General features: G+C 41.4%; 1 protein-coding gene across 1 annotated transcript in view; it reads right to left on the bottom strand.

The window, feature by feature from the left end:
* LOC136883501 (pheromone-binding protein-like) overlaps window positions 1–16,980 on the bottom strand; it is a 52,794-nt gene that overhangs the window by 4,666 nt on the left and 31,148 nt on the right. The window lies entirely within an intron of this gene.

Genomic DNA, 16,980 nt, shown 5'->3' with positions numbered 1-16,980 from the left:
TATCCATGTACTTCTGTCTAATTTCCTCGTCCTGGAGATTTTCTACCCTTATTCGTTTGCAGACAGATTTCACTTTCTCTACCCTAGGCCTAGAGATACTTAGTTCACTACAGATCGGTCTGTATCATCGAAAAATCCCCGAAAAACTCGTACATTCCTAAAAGATTTCCTGAATTCAAAGTCTGTTAAGATATAGTCTATTATGGATCTGGTACCCCTAGCCTCCCATGTGAAGCGGTGAATAGCCTTATGCTTGAAGAATGTGTTCGTAACAGCTAAACCCATACTAGCACAGAAGTCCAGCAAACGCTTCCCATTCCCATTAGCTTCCATATCTTCCCCACATTTACCAATCACCCTTTCGTATCCTTCAGTTCTATTCCCAACTCTCGCATTGAAATCGCCCATTAGCACTATTCTATCCTTGCTGTTGACCCTGACCACGATGTCACTCAATGCTTCATAAAACTTGTCAACTTCATCCTCATCTGCACCCTCACATGGTGAATACACGGACACAATTCTTGTCCTAATTCCTCCCACTGACAAATCTACCCACATCATTCGCTCATTTACGTGCCTAACAGAAACTATGTTGCGTGCAATGTATTTGTATTTATTAATGAACAAAACAGGCTTTCAGCCCCGAATACACGTTCACAATAATAATAAATAAATAAATAAATAACTAATAATAAACGCAGTCCAACCCAAGCCACCACCCTCCACCACATACAAAATAAAATGAAATGAACACCTCATCAGCCTGTTCTATGTTTACAATCTGCTGCTGGTGTTGCAACTTGCTGCTTGTTATCACTCACACGTACCCACTCATCACGCGACCTTCTTGCTTCAGCAATTCCATCACCTCTATTGTTTCCTGACCTACTCCAAAATAAGCTACACCAGCAACATTACACTATTGCATACCAAACCAGCCATGACACTAACATTGCATTCAATCTTTCAGATTCCACCTCCTATAGTACAAGTCTAAATAATAACAACAATATTCCGTCATAACATTCCAATCCATCATACCACAGCTTTTACCAATCAGCGTTAACATTGCTTCATATCATTTCAATCCGCCATAACACTCCATAATAAAATTACCTCTCCATCTCCCAAAAATTTCGACCATGCATAACAAATACCAATCACGCCTATACCAACACCTCCCCAACATCATACTCCTTCCTCCTCTCCATACAAACAAACCACAATTTACAAATTTGTAATAAAATCACCTTCCTCCAGCTCCAAAAATTCAATACTCATACCAGACACCAATACAATAATACTCTCTCCCAACTTCCACGAATTCGGCCGTAAATAAACCATCTCAATACCATACCATACATCACCCAATCATACATACTAAGCCTCCAATGCTTCCGACACCATATCTCAGCAATACAACACATACCAACACCTCTCCAACATCATATTTCTTCCTCCTCTCCATACAAACAAACCAAAATTTTCAAAATGACAATAAACTCACCTCTATCCAGCTCCAGAAATTAAATACTTATACCAGACATCAATACAATAATACCACCTCCCAACTCCCACGAAGTCAACCATAAATAAACCATCTCAGTACCAAACCATACATCACCTAAATACTAAACCTTTATATACCACCTCTACTTATATCACCACTTCTCCCACACTACATTCCAACGATATAACACTTTTCCAACACCACATTTACCACCACTCCTTCAACTCCAAATATCACAATAAATATATCACTTCACCATTACCACATCTCAGCCTTCACCAATTATTTACCATCATAACCTAATGAAATTACAATGAATAACCAATACCAGTCACGCATATACCAACACCTTTCCAACATATTTCTTCCTCCTATACCACTTCTCCATTACCATATTTATACCACCACTCCTCCAACTCCACATATCCACAATAAATATACCACTTCACCATTGCCACATTTCAGCCTTCACAAATAATTACCATCATAACCTAATAAAATTACAATGAATAACAATTACTAACATATCATATACCACTTCACCATTGCCACATTTCAGCCTTCACAAATAATTACCATCATAACCTAATAAAATTACAATGAATAACAATTACTAACATATCATAAAACAAACAGACCATGCAATCCTGCCCTCTTACCCAACTCCACCTAACTAAGTACTCAGTCCCTATCTTCCCTAAACCATTAGAATTTTAACATACTATCCCCTTCCCTTATACAGATAACTATTCCACCCCCCTATTCCCCTGCCCACCCTCTAACTCACTCTCCTTCATTTTACTCTCGCAGGCCTTTTTTGTCGCACAAAAATACCTGTTCAATTCACCCCCTTTTTCCCATTGTTTAATAATCCATCTCAGTATTGCGTTCTCATCTCCTCTCCCCAGTATTTCCCGATGCTCGGCACTCAATAATCCATGTCTTAACCCCCTCGTTACCTCACAGTCTCTTAGCAAGTGAAACTCATCATTTACATCTCCACAAAGTACACACCTTGTCTTATCCCTGCCTTGTAACCAGCCTTTATTCCTTGGCAGACCTAAAAGCCACCACATCATCCCATATCGTTTTGACCTATCGACGTATCTAATATTCAACCCTGCTATCTCCTCTATTTTCGTCAAAACAGTCAGCGAATTTCTTAGTCTGCTTTCCCCCAATAATTTCTGCCTATGGATATCTCTAATTCTCCTTTCCAGTATATTCATCCCTCTCACTTCTGTCTTTGACCAAACCTCCCCCCACAGGTGTCCTAATCCTATCCTCTCCAAATATCCCTTTATTTTTTCTAACCATCCACCCTTATACATGCTCTTAAATTGCTGTACATATGCTGCCTGTAAAACTCTCCCACCTTCCTGTCTTTTTAAATTCATCCAATATCTAACTATTCTTTTCACACCCTCTGATTCCAAATCCTCCCCACACATTAATTCCGCCCCTACATTTGCTGTACACCTCGGTAAGCCCATCACTAACTTGGCAAAACTACTAACAATCCTTCTTAGTTCCTCTCTTTTCTCATCCAGCCCCCAAACTTCTGCTCCGTATAATACCCTCCCCACGATTACCGACCTGAACACGAGTCTCAGTGTTTTGTAACTGATCCCCGGGTACTTGAGTAGCAAATTTCTGACTGAGGCTAAGGCTGCCAATCCTCTATATTTCATTCTTTTGATCTGGTCACTCCAAGTTCCTTTATCATTAAAAATAACTCCTAGATATTCCAGCTTCCTTACCTGTTCCAATCTTTCTCCCTGAATTACCCAATTCCCTTCTATCTTTCTTCTTTTGTTCACCTGTACTACCAATATTTTAGACTTATTTCCATTAATTTTCAATCCCCATTTCCTCGCAAATAGCATCACTGACTCTAAGGCCCTATTCATCGCCCCTGAAGTTAACGTCATCAATAACACATCATCCGCAAATATCAGTCCTGGCACTTCCAAACCATTAATTACTGGTACAGCCCAATTTTCTGCCCCAAACCCCTCTAAAATATCGTTGATAAATAAAATAAACAGTATGGGCGATAACTTGCATCCTTGTTTTAAACCCACCTTGGACTCTAATGGTCCACTCATTCTCCCTTCTCCCAATTTTACACAAAACCTGACGTCCCTATATATTCCTTCCACTGCCCTCAACATCTTCTCCGAAATCCCTAACCTACCTAATTTCTCTAGTAGGGCCTCTCTATTTACCTTATCAAAAGCTTTCTCAAAATCTATTGCTGCTACATAAACCGTACTTCTATCCATATTCTTATACTTTTCTAAAATAGTCTTTACTATCATTATATTATCCACTGTTCTTTTCTTTTTCCTAAATCCCCCTTGGTGATCTGTCAAAATTTCATTTTCTTCCGCCCACCCGCTTATTCTGTTCGCTAGCACCCCAGTATATATTTTACTCAAAGAATCCAACAGAGATATACCTCTATAACTGTTCACATTGTTCCTACTACCCTTTCCCTTGTATATAGGGCATATAATTCCTGTTTCCCATTCCCTAGGGTAATTTCCTCCCTCGAATATCCTATTGAATAGTTTCACCATGCCCTCTATCATTATCTCATTTTTACTAATTTCCTTCCAAAACTTATTATTTATACCATTACACCCCCCGGCCGACTTCGCTCTGGCTCTGCTTATCACTCCCCGGATTTCCTCTCTTGTGATTTCTTTATCCAAGTCATAAATTGCCACTCCCCTATTCCTCCAAATTACTTCTTCTCCCGAACCTCTCCATCTATCACCCCCCTTTTTTCCTAGTAATTCATCGAAGTGCCTGACCCATTGCACTTCCTCAATACTCGTTCTCTCCATATTCCTTCCACCCTTCATAATTCTATTAATCTTATCCCAGACTCTCTCAAAATTGTTAGTCTTGCAGTCATTATTTATGGCTTCCATTTGTTCCTCTAACCACGTCTTTTTTGTCTCAGAGATTTTCTTTTTATACTCCTTCCTCAATCTGCAGAAAAACTCCCTTTCTTGGCTCCCACCTTTCCTTCTATATTCTCCTAACGCGTCCATCACCTTTCTCCGCAATCCTTCACACTCCCTATTAAACCATTCTTCTCCCTCTTTCTTATTTCCTTTTCTAGCTTTCACCTTCTGCGCTATCATCTTTATTGGATGTAGCAACAATTCCAAGGCTTTATCAGTATCATTCTCTTCTAACGCCCCTTCCCACCCATATTTCAGAAGATGTAGCTCCTCCTTTACTACCCTATTCCAATCCCGGCCCACCTTCTCTGTCCATTTGTACTTATTATAACCCCTCCCTCGTTTATCCTTTGTCTCATTTTCCTTCATTGTACACTTCTCTTCCTCTCTTTTCAGCATAACCCTCACCGGGAAATGGTGTGACTCAATCCAATCTCCTATTTCCATACTTACAACTTCCTCAATCATCCCTTCCGAGCTCAAAACCATATCTATCACACTACCCCCTTTCTCCGTAACATATGTCAATTTCCCCGTCCTGTCGCCCTCTATCCACCCATTCAGAATATACAAGTTTCCCACAGCACACATCTCTAGGAGCTTCTCTCCATAACTATTTGTAATTTTGTCCTCACTCCTTCTGCTTTCTAACAAACACATTCCATCCTCCCTACTATAAACTGGGCTCTGTTCTCCTATTCTCGCGTTCCAATCCCCAAATAACAACATATCCTCCTCCCCTGGATACATTCCCCTTATCCTACCAATATCCACCAATAACTCTTCAAAAAAATATTTATTTGCATATTCTGAATTACTAGGGTGGCAGTAAACAAACGCTAGATTTATTTTCTTCCTCCATCCCTCTCTCCCTCCCAAATTCAATCTCAGCCATATGGTTTCCATCATATCGGTCTCTATATCCTCTACTCTTTCACTAATTTCTTCCCTAATTAGAACTATCATCCCTCCTGGTGCTCGTCCCTTATTCCTCTCTTTTCTTCTATATTTATATTTTATCTCAAACCCCTTCCATGCAATCTCCCTCCCTGTTTCCAACCACGTCTCCAAGAGTGCCACAACATCGAAACTTTCAATTACTTCCCTAACTTTCTTGTTTCCTAATTTGCTCCTTACTCCTTCAATATTCACACATCCTATCTTCCAATATTGTTATAACTTTCCCTCCCTCCCTTCTAGGTCTCCCCCTCTATTCTTACTTCTAGTATTTATCGACCTCTCTCCCTCTGTATCCTCCATCCCTTTACGTACTTTTCCCCATATGTCTTTTAAGCTCTTACTCCTGACTTTACTCATAATTTTTTTACCTTCTTGTCGATCTGTCTCCTCTTGACCTTTCTTGTTCACTACACCACTGCACCCTGCACTCACCCTTTCTTGCTGCTCACCCCCACTCTCCCCCTCACTATTTTGGACTTCTGAATCCACCTCCCTTTGTCCTTTCTTGCTCACTGCACCTCTACACTCTCCTCTCCCAGTTTCTTGCGGCCCACTCTCACCGTCCACTTCACTATCTTGGTCTTCTGTCTCCCGGCTGCACTGCCCATTCTCTTCCGAGATGCCCTGCTCTCCTGCCACGTCCCTCCTCCTCTTCTTTTCTTCTTTCTTCTTCCCATCTTGCCTTGTCCTCTCACCACCCTCAACCCTCTCGTTTTCGTCCATTTCCTTTAGCTTCGTCACTGAATGTACTCTAACCCATCGCCCGTTTGTCACCTCCAACCTCAGACCTCTTATTCGGGCCTTTAGCCCCTGGTTCCTCGCTCTCCATAGGTGCCTATTCAAGATCTTCGCGTTTTCACTTCCTTCTCTTCCCATGTCTCCTTTCACCCCTATTTTCCGCCCTTGTAAATTCTTGCTGTTCCTTAACACAGAATCTGCCATTAAGGTTGAGAACAATTTAACCCTAATTGGCCTCCGACCTTTGATTTTACCAACTCTCTCTACATCATCAATGTCTACCTCACTAAAGTTTATCTTCATAACATCACGTATAGCTTCCACCACCTTAAATATCAGCTCAAACTTGCTCTCTCTCGCCCCTTCCTCAATTCCATATATAAATATGGCTTTTTTCAATCTCTCCTGCCTGTACCCCTCCGCTTCTTTCTTCAACTTCATCACCTCATCTTTCAGATGTTTCACTTCCCCTCTCAATAACTCGATTTCTTTCTCGTTATTGACCACTCTCCTGCTCGATTCCTCTGTCTTCGTTTCAAGCCATTTCTTCATGTTCCCTATCTCCCTTCTCTGCTCCTCCATCATGTCCTTTATTTCCTGCACCTTATCCCATTGACACTTCTCCTGCATAACTTCACTTACAACCACCCTGAGTGCGGCCAAATCCTCCGTACTATATTTTCCACTGGTATTTGGGCCTGGGTTTACTTCCACCCCCCCAATAACCAGTAACACTGCTATCACTGCCACCACCAGCACCGCTTCACTCATTTTCAATCCGTCCGTCACCAATCCACTCCTGGCCTCCTTCTTCTGCCTTGCCTGCCATTTCCCAATAGCGGCCCGGTACTGTTCAATGCCGACCATGTTTACAGCACGCACTTCGCAACGCAACCTCTCTCCTCGACCGCTCGAGCTAGACTGGTTGCGTGCAATGGTATTACTGATAAAGAGCCCTACCCCAGACTCTGCCCTTCCCTTTCTAACACCCGTCAAGTACACTTTATAATCTCCTATCTCTTCCTCCTTATCTCCCCTTACCCGAATATCACTTACTCCTAGCACATCCAGATGCATTCTCTTTGCTGACTCAGCAAGTTCTACCTTCTTTCTTCCATAAGCCCCATTAATATTGATAGCTCCCCATCGAATTCCATTTCGTTCGCCAAGTTGTTTCCAAGTAGTCCCTCGCCTGTCAAATGGGAGTGGGACTCCATTACTCCCATAGGTCCGAGGCTTGCTTAAAGTGTTCTGAGCTCGGTAAATTGAAGTAGCAGAACATTTTTAAAATTCTGATTATAGTTACCTGGGAGTCTGAATTCTTGGCTGAATGGTCTCCCGTTCTGAGAGTCGTGAGGTCGATTGACGGCCAAGACCAGGATTTTAACAGCGCATGTTTAATTCGTACCGCCGCACAGACACGTAATAGTGATTATATCCTTGCACATAGCGTTCGCATCACAGAGGACATGACGGCCGTAAAACTGTGCCAAATGAACATTTTTAACTTTTCCAAATTCATCAATTCAGTATACAGGGTGTAACAAGAATGTAGACAAAACGTTCAGACCACGTTCCTCGCACTTAAAAGAAGAAAATATGAAACGCTTTATTTGCATGTTAGAACTTATTTTCTACAACTCTACATATTATATTCATCGTGGTAAACAGAACGTACGAACGTAACACATGAAATGTCTAAAACTTTAACATTGATTCGTGCATTACGCAATACTTAAGCACATCCGTGGTTCTGTGCCTCGGAGGTGGAGGGATCAAGTTTTGAAAGAAGGAACGAGGACATGACAGTAGAAAAAGGCGGACATTCCACAATTTTGGGGGACGGCTACTTGTTTAGCTTTGATTTAAAATGACAAAAATTGTAGCATTTTCAAAAGCGTTGTGATGCGTCTCCCTCTTATTTAACTCGTATTGAAGTTATAACATAGAAAAAATATTTCACTCATCTTCATTGCACAATTTCTTTTCCAGTCTGTGGGTTGAAGACTCTTCATCCATGAGATATACTCTACGTGTTCTTACAAAGTGTGGACATTACTACATTCAGGAGACAAGTACGGCGTGTTGGTTCCCTACATACGTGTTTGCTTTCCTCTTGTGCCTTCTCGGGTTTAATGTTTAAACGTTTTTAGCAGAGAAAGCAGGAGTTCTCATATTAAGAAAAACGTAAAATTAAACAATTTCACAATTGAGCCGAAAGTTTAAGGGATAAATGGCCAGGAAAGGTTTCAGATTGTGTCTTGGATAGATTTACCAAACAAAAAAAAAAAAAAATCGAGAATCACTTCCGACCTGAGTTCAGTTTCGGAAAATCGTTTGTTTCTTTCCTTGCTTTCTTTCTTATTCACATATTAGCCTTCTTCTTCATCTGTTTAACCTCCAGGGTCGGTTTTTCCCTCAGACTCAGCGAGGGATCCTACCTCTAGCGCCTCGAGGGCAGTGTCTTGGAGTTTCGGACCCTGGGTGGGGGATACACTGGGGAGGATGACCAGTACCTCGCCCAGGCAGCCTCACCTGATATGCTGAAGAGGGGCCTTGTGGGGGATGGAACCTTTGGAAGGGATAGACAAGGAAGAGGGAAGGAAGCGGCCGTGGCCTTCAGTTAGGTACCATCCCGGCATTTACCTGGTGAAGTGGAAAATCACGCAAAACCCCTTGCAGAATGGCTGAAGTGGGAATCGAACCCACCTCTACTCAGTTGACCTCTCGAGGCTGAGTGGACCCCGTTCCAGCCCTCGTGGCAGTTTTCAAATTTCATGGCAGAGCCGGGAATCGAACCTGGGCCTCCAGGGATGGCAACTAACCACTACACCACAGAGGCGGACTCACATGTTAGTCAAATTAACTTATTTACATAATTCTTTCTGTAATGTGTTCCTTAGTTCAATAATATCAGGCGTTTTGTGATTGTTTGAAAAATGTTCACACAGAATGTAGTCATAAGGGCTTAAGTGAAACTCTCCATTGACTCACAGTAGCGCTCGTAGTGGTAGGAAAAGGCAAATTGGTTATGTAATCAACCGGATAAAGAAAAGGATTGTAACTTTTAGGAATAAATCATCATCATCATCATCTGTTTACCCTCCAGGTTCGGTTTTTCCCTCGGACTTAGCGAGGGATCCCACCTCTACCGCCTCAAGGGCAGTGTCCTGGAGCTTCAGACTCTTGGTCGGGGGATACAACTGGGGAGTATGACCAGTACCTCGCCCAGGCGGCCTCACCTGCTATGCTGAACAGGGGCCTTGTGGAGGGATGGGAAGATTGGAAGGGATAGGCAAGGAAGAGGGAAGGAAGCGGCCGTGGCCTTAAGTTAGGTACCATCCCGGCATTCGCCTGGAGGAGAAGTGGGAAACCACGGAAAACCACTTCCAGGATGGCTGAGGTGGGAATCGAACCCACCTCTACTCAGTTGACCTCCCGAGGCTGAGTGGACCCCGTTCCAGCCCTCATACCACTTTTCAAATTTCGTGGCAGAGCCGGGAATCGAACCCGGACCTTCGGGGGTGGCAGCTAATCACGCTAACCACTACACCACAGAGGCGGCTAGGAATAAATAAAGAATATATTCTCATACTTTTTTAACCTTCAATTCGTAGCTCATACCGGTAGGAATTTTTTCAACATTGAGTTGCTTGTCTGAAGGACTAGAAGTGTGGATTTTCGTGCAGAAGTAAAAGTATAATCATCGCTATCCGACGCCGCATCCATTTAAAAAATCATAAAACCTTAAATATGATCTTGAGTTAATACAACACGTGTATGTTGATGCGCTTCGTTCTACAGAATGGCCACGTACTAACGGTTAGTCGGAAGTAGGAACGCTTCTCCAGAAGATTCTCTAACCTGCTTCTTTGCACTTTCAAAGATCATACTGTTGGCAACGGTTACGTTATGTTTAGTTGAAGCTAGGTGGCAGGACAGTTGCGTACTGGGAAAGTTCGCTCAGATTGAAAGCGAAACAATTACGGGACAAGTAACGTCCCAGGCGGGACATTTACAAAACACCTTGAAATGCGGGACTGTTGGTCACCTTAGACCAGGGATGGCACTAGAGTGTCAATTCAGTTCTTGTTTATTACTTTTGACTGTCTAGTGTGACATCGGTTATTTTCCTTAAAATCATCGTGAAACTCCTTATCTGATTTCTTTTAGATATTAGATTGCATTACACATAAATTCACTCGACTGAACGTTTCATGATTTTATTCTGCAAACATCGCTGAAAATTACATTTTAAAAAGGTATATTTTAGGAATGACATATATTTTTGCTTTAACTTAATAAAATGTTGCCATTGATGTTTTCACGGCCCGTACTTATAGACATGATATAGGCCTATGCCGTGTCAAGAAAATAAGGTAAAATTCCCGACTGTTCACGAGAAAGGCTTCTCAAACAATGAGCTTTGAATTGAGACGTTATAATAGAAGTGGAAGTGGTACCTTCATTCGTCACCAGATGGCTCACCGGAAGCGGTACAATACTAGAGTTCGAAGCGGAAGCTAACGGAACCATCCGAATCAGTCTGAGAGGGTCACATAACAGGTGTACGCACATATGAAAGTATGACATTGACACAAGCCTGGAATGGAGCATCTGGCGATGAACAGTCGAGATTTTCTTCTGAAGACGCAGAGCAAAGTTCTCTGCCAAACGTAAAGAATTTCACCCTATTTGCTTGCCATGGCATAGGCCCAAAAGCCTATATCCTGTCTATTAATGAAATGTGTAATAAATATGGGCATAGAATTAAATGAGACATACTTCGTTATTAATTACTACATGTTAGTATATTGTTAGTATATTGTTAGTATATTGTGTGGGATGTCACAGAAGTGTGTTCACGTGTCACCTAGAGGCACGCGTGTCATAGGTTCGCCATCACAGCCCTAGAAGGAGGATGCATATTTGTATCAAAGTTTACACAGGGCACTTTGAGCATTTTATTTAATTAAGTTTCCTGTGCTGTGCTGGTACGTTCTGTTCCTGTGTGTAGAGTTGTAGAAAATGAGTTCCAACATGGACACATGTAACATACAATATATTTTATTCTTCTACTTGTGGGGGAGGTGTTCTCGAAGTTTGACAGTGCCTTCATGCTAAATCCTGTACGTTTATTTCAATTTTTGCTTTGATTTAGTTTGTTAACAAGGAATTGCAATTACTTTGTTTCAACCACCACCACCTTCTACTTTCGCTACTGGTCTATGAGCAGCTCAGTCTTGTCTGGGAAAGGATAGGCTTTGCCGTGTTAGAAAATGGCACACAATGAGAGTGTAGGTTTATTCACGTTGATACTGATTACAGTTCATACAAGAAGTACATGAGAAATTGCTGACGAAGGTAGCGAATACCGTTGTATGACGGATAGCTGTTCTCTTCATTGTTGACCTACTTTCACCGATATCATTCACTCGGCTGTTCTTGCTCGCCATTTGCCTCATCATCTAACGCTGGAACACGAATAATTTCAATGTCATTTTAATCTATTAGCTAATACATTCACAAAATTTGAAATGAATCCGAACCTTGTAGGAAAAGATTGGATATCCTAATGTTAACAGAGAAAAGCTGTGGGGAAATCATGGAAAGGAAAAGACGTGGAAAGCAATCAAGAGAATGACTGAAAGTAATGTAAAAAAAAAACTGTTCCAGCTGTGTCCAGACTCCAGTGGGGAGAACAGATTAATTTAGAAACAAAGTCGACGAAGAAGGGGAAGTGTAATGTCTCCACTTGTATTTATTATGATTATGGATGAAATTCTAAAGGAAATAAAGGCAACATATGGATAGGTTATGAACGTATTACAGTTTTCAGACAACAAAGTGATCTGGGAATGAACGATACAGAAGTCTAAATCCATCTAGAGGCTTTAAATGACCATTTTGACAAATATGGTATAAAAATTAGTGTGGAGAGGAGGAAAATAGTGGTGATGACAAAAGGGAAAACAGAGGAAAAAGAAATGGAAAGAGGACAAAATATTGATGTTTTTAAATTCTTAAAATATTTTGGAAGTGAAATAATGTAAGATACAAGGTTGGATAAGATTATCAGAAGGCTACAAGTACAGAATGTAAGGAAGTTGGTGTGAAACAGACAAGTTTCTATGAAATGTGAAGAGGTAATGTACAAGATGTACTGTACCGCTGTATTAACGTATGGATCAGAGACTTTGACTTTTACAGCAAGAGATGAGAGTAAAATTCAGGCCAGTGAGACGAAGATACTGAAGAGTAAGGTAGGGACGTCAAGAGGAGACGGTATAAGAAATGTTAAGGTAAAAATGAAATAGGGGGTCGAAAATTGAATATTGGGATGGAGAAGAATAAACTGAGGTGGTTTGGACATGATATGAGAATGGAGGAGGGTAGGATACGAAAACAAGTGTTGGAGGCTAAGACAGACGGAAAGAGCGTAAGAGGGTAAGAGGGAGGCTCAGAGCAAGATGGATAGGCTCTGACAAGGACAGTATAAGACAAAGAAGACATGTCAAAAACATTAAATTATGTTAGTATATTGTGTGGGATGTCACAGAAGTGTGTTCACGTGTCACCTATAGGCACGCGTGTCATAGGTTCGCCATCACAGCCCTAGAAGGAGGACGCATATTTGTATATGCATTTACATATATATATGCGTAAAATATTTTGGAAGTGAAATAATGTAAGATACAAGGTTGTAAGATACAACTACTGAAGAGGAATGGTGGAAGGAGAGGCAACGGTGGAGAAGTGCCAATACCACCCTGACCTGGCTGGAACTGGACGAGGGTAAATGAAAATGATGCTAATGATGATGATGGTGATGATATATACTGTATATACAATATATGCTGGCGACTTTAACGATAGTTTCTGAAAGAATAAGTGAAATGAGTCTTGCGCTTGAACCTTTAAATTGCGAAAACTTTTGCCTTCAATATACTTAACTTCAAGTCTGCAGAGTGTATAATTATACACTTTAAGTTCTGCTGTACATTATCGATATCAGAATAAAAGTAAATATCATGGTATGAAAGAGTTTAGTGTGTGCGTTTAAGTATAGAGGAAACGACTGGGCAAATTTATACGTAGCTTATAACATAATGTAGTTCAAATACTTTTTGTCGTCTGTAGTTTCTACATCTTTTTTAAAACCATCATTTAGTTCATGTTTGACTACAGAAGATTATTCTGGATCTCTGAGGACAATGTTTGAAGGATAATTAGTTTATGAAAAAACATGTCTCCACAAATCACCATGCTCAATTGGAAAGCCAGCATTTCTAGCTGCAGCCCGGCAACGTAATTTCCATTACAGCAGACTATTTCGCAGACCTAGCATGTCTATCATATCCTTCTCCTCCTTACAGGCTTTGCAGAGCCAATTGAGTGTGTGGTGACGTCTATTTCCTAAGGCCCTGTTCAGGAATACAAACGAACAGAAGTCTAATCCGGAATGCCACTAAAAGGAATTGCACGGATTCCAGTTTCCATCTCCATTGTCTCTAAGAACAGATGAGTAGAAACAGAGGTGGTGCTGGATGATTTATCTTGATGTACCCATACCTGATTTTTCGGCCTCCCATACAGTGCTGGGATATCTGTGCTGTAAATAGGCGTTAAATACTCTTGCTGAAAGCATGTAGAGTTCACTTTCATATTATTAGCCATTGTAGCAGTATCCAGTGATTATCAGGAAACCCCAGGTAAAACTTTATTGGCATTCTTTATACAATGATTGATAATTTTTTTGTCTCTAGGGTGGTAGTAAATAGAGCAGGATGTTTTATGATTACTAAGGTACACATATGGTTCGTCTAATGTCACCACATTTTTCCATCTGTCCCCTGACAGATAACCCTCATACAGGTTCCTTGCGTTAGTGCGAAGTTCCGAAATGTGACGAGGCAACAGTTTGTGAACGAACTCTGTTCTTGTGCGGCCTTTTTAATTGCGGGTACTTGTTGATTACTGTCTTAACTGTTGAAACAGACATCACCAACTTTCGTGGGTTAGTTCTTACTTTTACTTACTTTTATTTTACATCTCATATGGGAAATATCCTGGTGGCAATGGTCACTTACAGTAATGTAATAATGAGGTTAACATAATTACCCAAAAACAACAAAAAACAAACAAAAAACAAACAAACAAGAGTAGGTCTCAACAAGCAATTTCATGGAAAGAACATATGACATGAAATACTACTAGCCTAACTTCCTAAATCCAACGCCATTATATACAAATTCGCACACAACTTAAGTATTTCCAGTGCTTTACACTACGGCTTACATTACTAGCAACAAGGACCGTGACACTTCTGGTGCACGACTGGTGGCTGGTCGTGGATTTGCCTGTTTTTCCCCACTGGAATTAAGTCCAGTCGGCATTTGCCATTTTTATTCAATACAGCACTAATCACGTTCTTTGATATCAAGAAATCACGCTCCTTGCACATTCCTTGGATTCCAGAATAGCTATATTTAGCATCACAAAGTGCTGTTGTGTAGCTTCGGCATTGTTGCAGCTAATGTTACGAAACTCTACACACACGTTCTTAGTACGGACGTGAATCATCACTCCCCGTTTTGACGTGCCTCAAGTTGATACCAGCTCCACCAGCGGCCTTCCAACTCGTCACGACCTTCCGTATTAACATTTGGCAATTTAAATTCCTCACTGTCAAAATTTGAAAGCCCTCTTATGTTTAAACTGTACGTTCGATTGACACAGTCCAGAATGTAAGGTTGTATTGGACATTATTCATTTCAAAGTTAATATTTTAATTTTTCAAATTTTTTGTCTTTTTGCAAGTTCAAAATTTTGGACTATTGTGTTGGGTATTTAAAATTATGGACGACATGTGTCTTGGATATTTTATTTAGTGTATATATTTTGTGCTGACATTTTGATTTTGGTCACACACATTTTAATTTTGGACGTGGTAGTATTTAACTTTTATGTTTCTTAAAATTTATAATGTTAGACTTTTCGTACTGTAGAATTTGATATTATTTTTTATTTTGCTTTGGAAATTTTAATTTTGGAAGTTTTTAAATCCTGCGACCAGTGCAGTACCCACTTTCTATCCATTAACTACAGTTAGCGAGTATTAAGCATTCAAAATATGATTGTGTCACAGAATTAGTTATTTGAAATAATTGTATAACACAAAATTATCTTCGAATTATTCTGTAAGACTCAAAGGCGCTTACAGATCCTTGAAGTGCGCCTGCGCTATGTTTCGAGTGTTATCTTATTGGTTGTTCCCCCTCCTGTTCCTCTTCTTATTTTCTCAAGCGTAGTCTAAGTGTCTGGTTGAGAATCGTTATTATTTTTCGCATGATCAGAGCATCAACTTCGGGGTTCCTTTCGAACCCGAGACTGCTGGGCTGAGAGCATCGGAGTGTAAGTTGTGAGTGTGTGTTGAGTGAAAGGTTAAGAATTGTTGCAGCGAATGGTCGTGTGATTGGGTAAGTGTTGTGCTTTCTGTGTGTATGTGCCGGGCTCGTCGCCCAGGGACTTAGTGGCCAGACCGAGACCCTTCCCTCGTTAGTATTTTGTATATACCGTATACATTTCTACTACATTCATCTGGTACTTTTGGTAAAATACGTTCTGTTCTGTAGTAAATCAAGAATCAAACGAGGTTTGTGTAATTGCTGTGAGGTGCTTCAGCAGTTTCGTTTTTGTAAATATTTTGCTACCATAAAAGTTTCTTTTTAATGAGTTAGAGTAAATGACAGGTGACTCCCTAACCTCGGTTCACCTTGCTTCCCCTCTGGGTATGGTCCTTTTCCATAGACCCTATTGCTAGTACCTTCTCAGTTGTGCTCGGCTACGCCAACAACTACTGCACTTTTACGCCTAGTGCTCTGTCGCCAAATACATTAGCGCGCTAAATCAGTGAGTATTGATCTGTATTGTAGTTCTATTCTTTTTTTTTTTTTGCCAGTTGCTTTACGTCGCGCCGACACAGATAGGTCTTATGGTGACGATGGGACAGGGAAGGGCTGGGAGTGGGAAGGAAGCGGCCGTGGCCTTAATTAAGGTACAGCCCCAGCATTTGCCTGGTGTGAAAATGGGAAACCACGGAAAACCATTTTCAGGGCTGCCGACAGTGGGGTTCGAACCTACTATCTCCCGAATACTGGATACTGGCCGCATTTAAGCTCTATTCGTTTTAACGTCACTGCACTCAACTCTCAACGCACATTCCACGCTGAATTCCTTCCATTGCGCTTGCATTTGTAGCACTGACGATTATCTAAAAATCCATATTATGAAGATAACTGATTATTATTGTTTAATGGGGCCTAACATCTTAGGTCATCGACCTCTTGTGATCACAGTGCTGGATGCACTGCTTGCCCTGCTGTACTCTACCTACTATGGCAGGGTCTCTCAGGGTGCATGCGCTTGGTGCCTGCACTGTGCACGGTGCAAAAGACGACTTCGCTTGGTTGACCAGAGTGCAGACCCCCCACTCGTCGATTTGGAGCAATAGCGCTTACTCTCTCTTTCCTCACGCCTGTCTTGCTCGCTCCCCCTGTCTCCCTCTTCCGACATTGCCCCGTACCGCTCCAAATCCGAGCTGAGTTGCGCCGAGTAGAGATGAGCTTAGCCGAGTAGCCCAGAGACGAAGTGTTGGTCCGAGAGAAGCCGAGCGCGACCGATGCACAGTGCACGGAGCTCTTGCGCCTCGATTTGCACGCGTGAGATTTTGGGCGTTTGAGAGGCCCTGTACTATAGCAAACAATTTCTAGCTCCGCCTCGTCCAAGTGCAGT

Source organism: Anabrus simplex, chromosome 11 (assembly GCF_040414725.1).
Source record: "Anabrus simplex isolate iqAnaSimp1 chromosome 11, ASM4041472v1, whole genome shotgun sequence".
Lineage (NCBI taxonomy): Eukaryota > Metazoa > Arthropoda > Insecta > Orthoptera > Tettigoniidae > Anabrus > Anabrus simplex.
The sequence above is the reverse complement of the archived record's forward strand: the minus strand, read 5'-3'. Positions and strand labels throughout refer to the sequence as shown.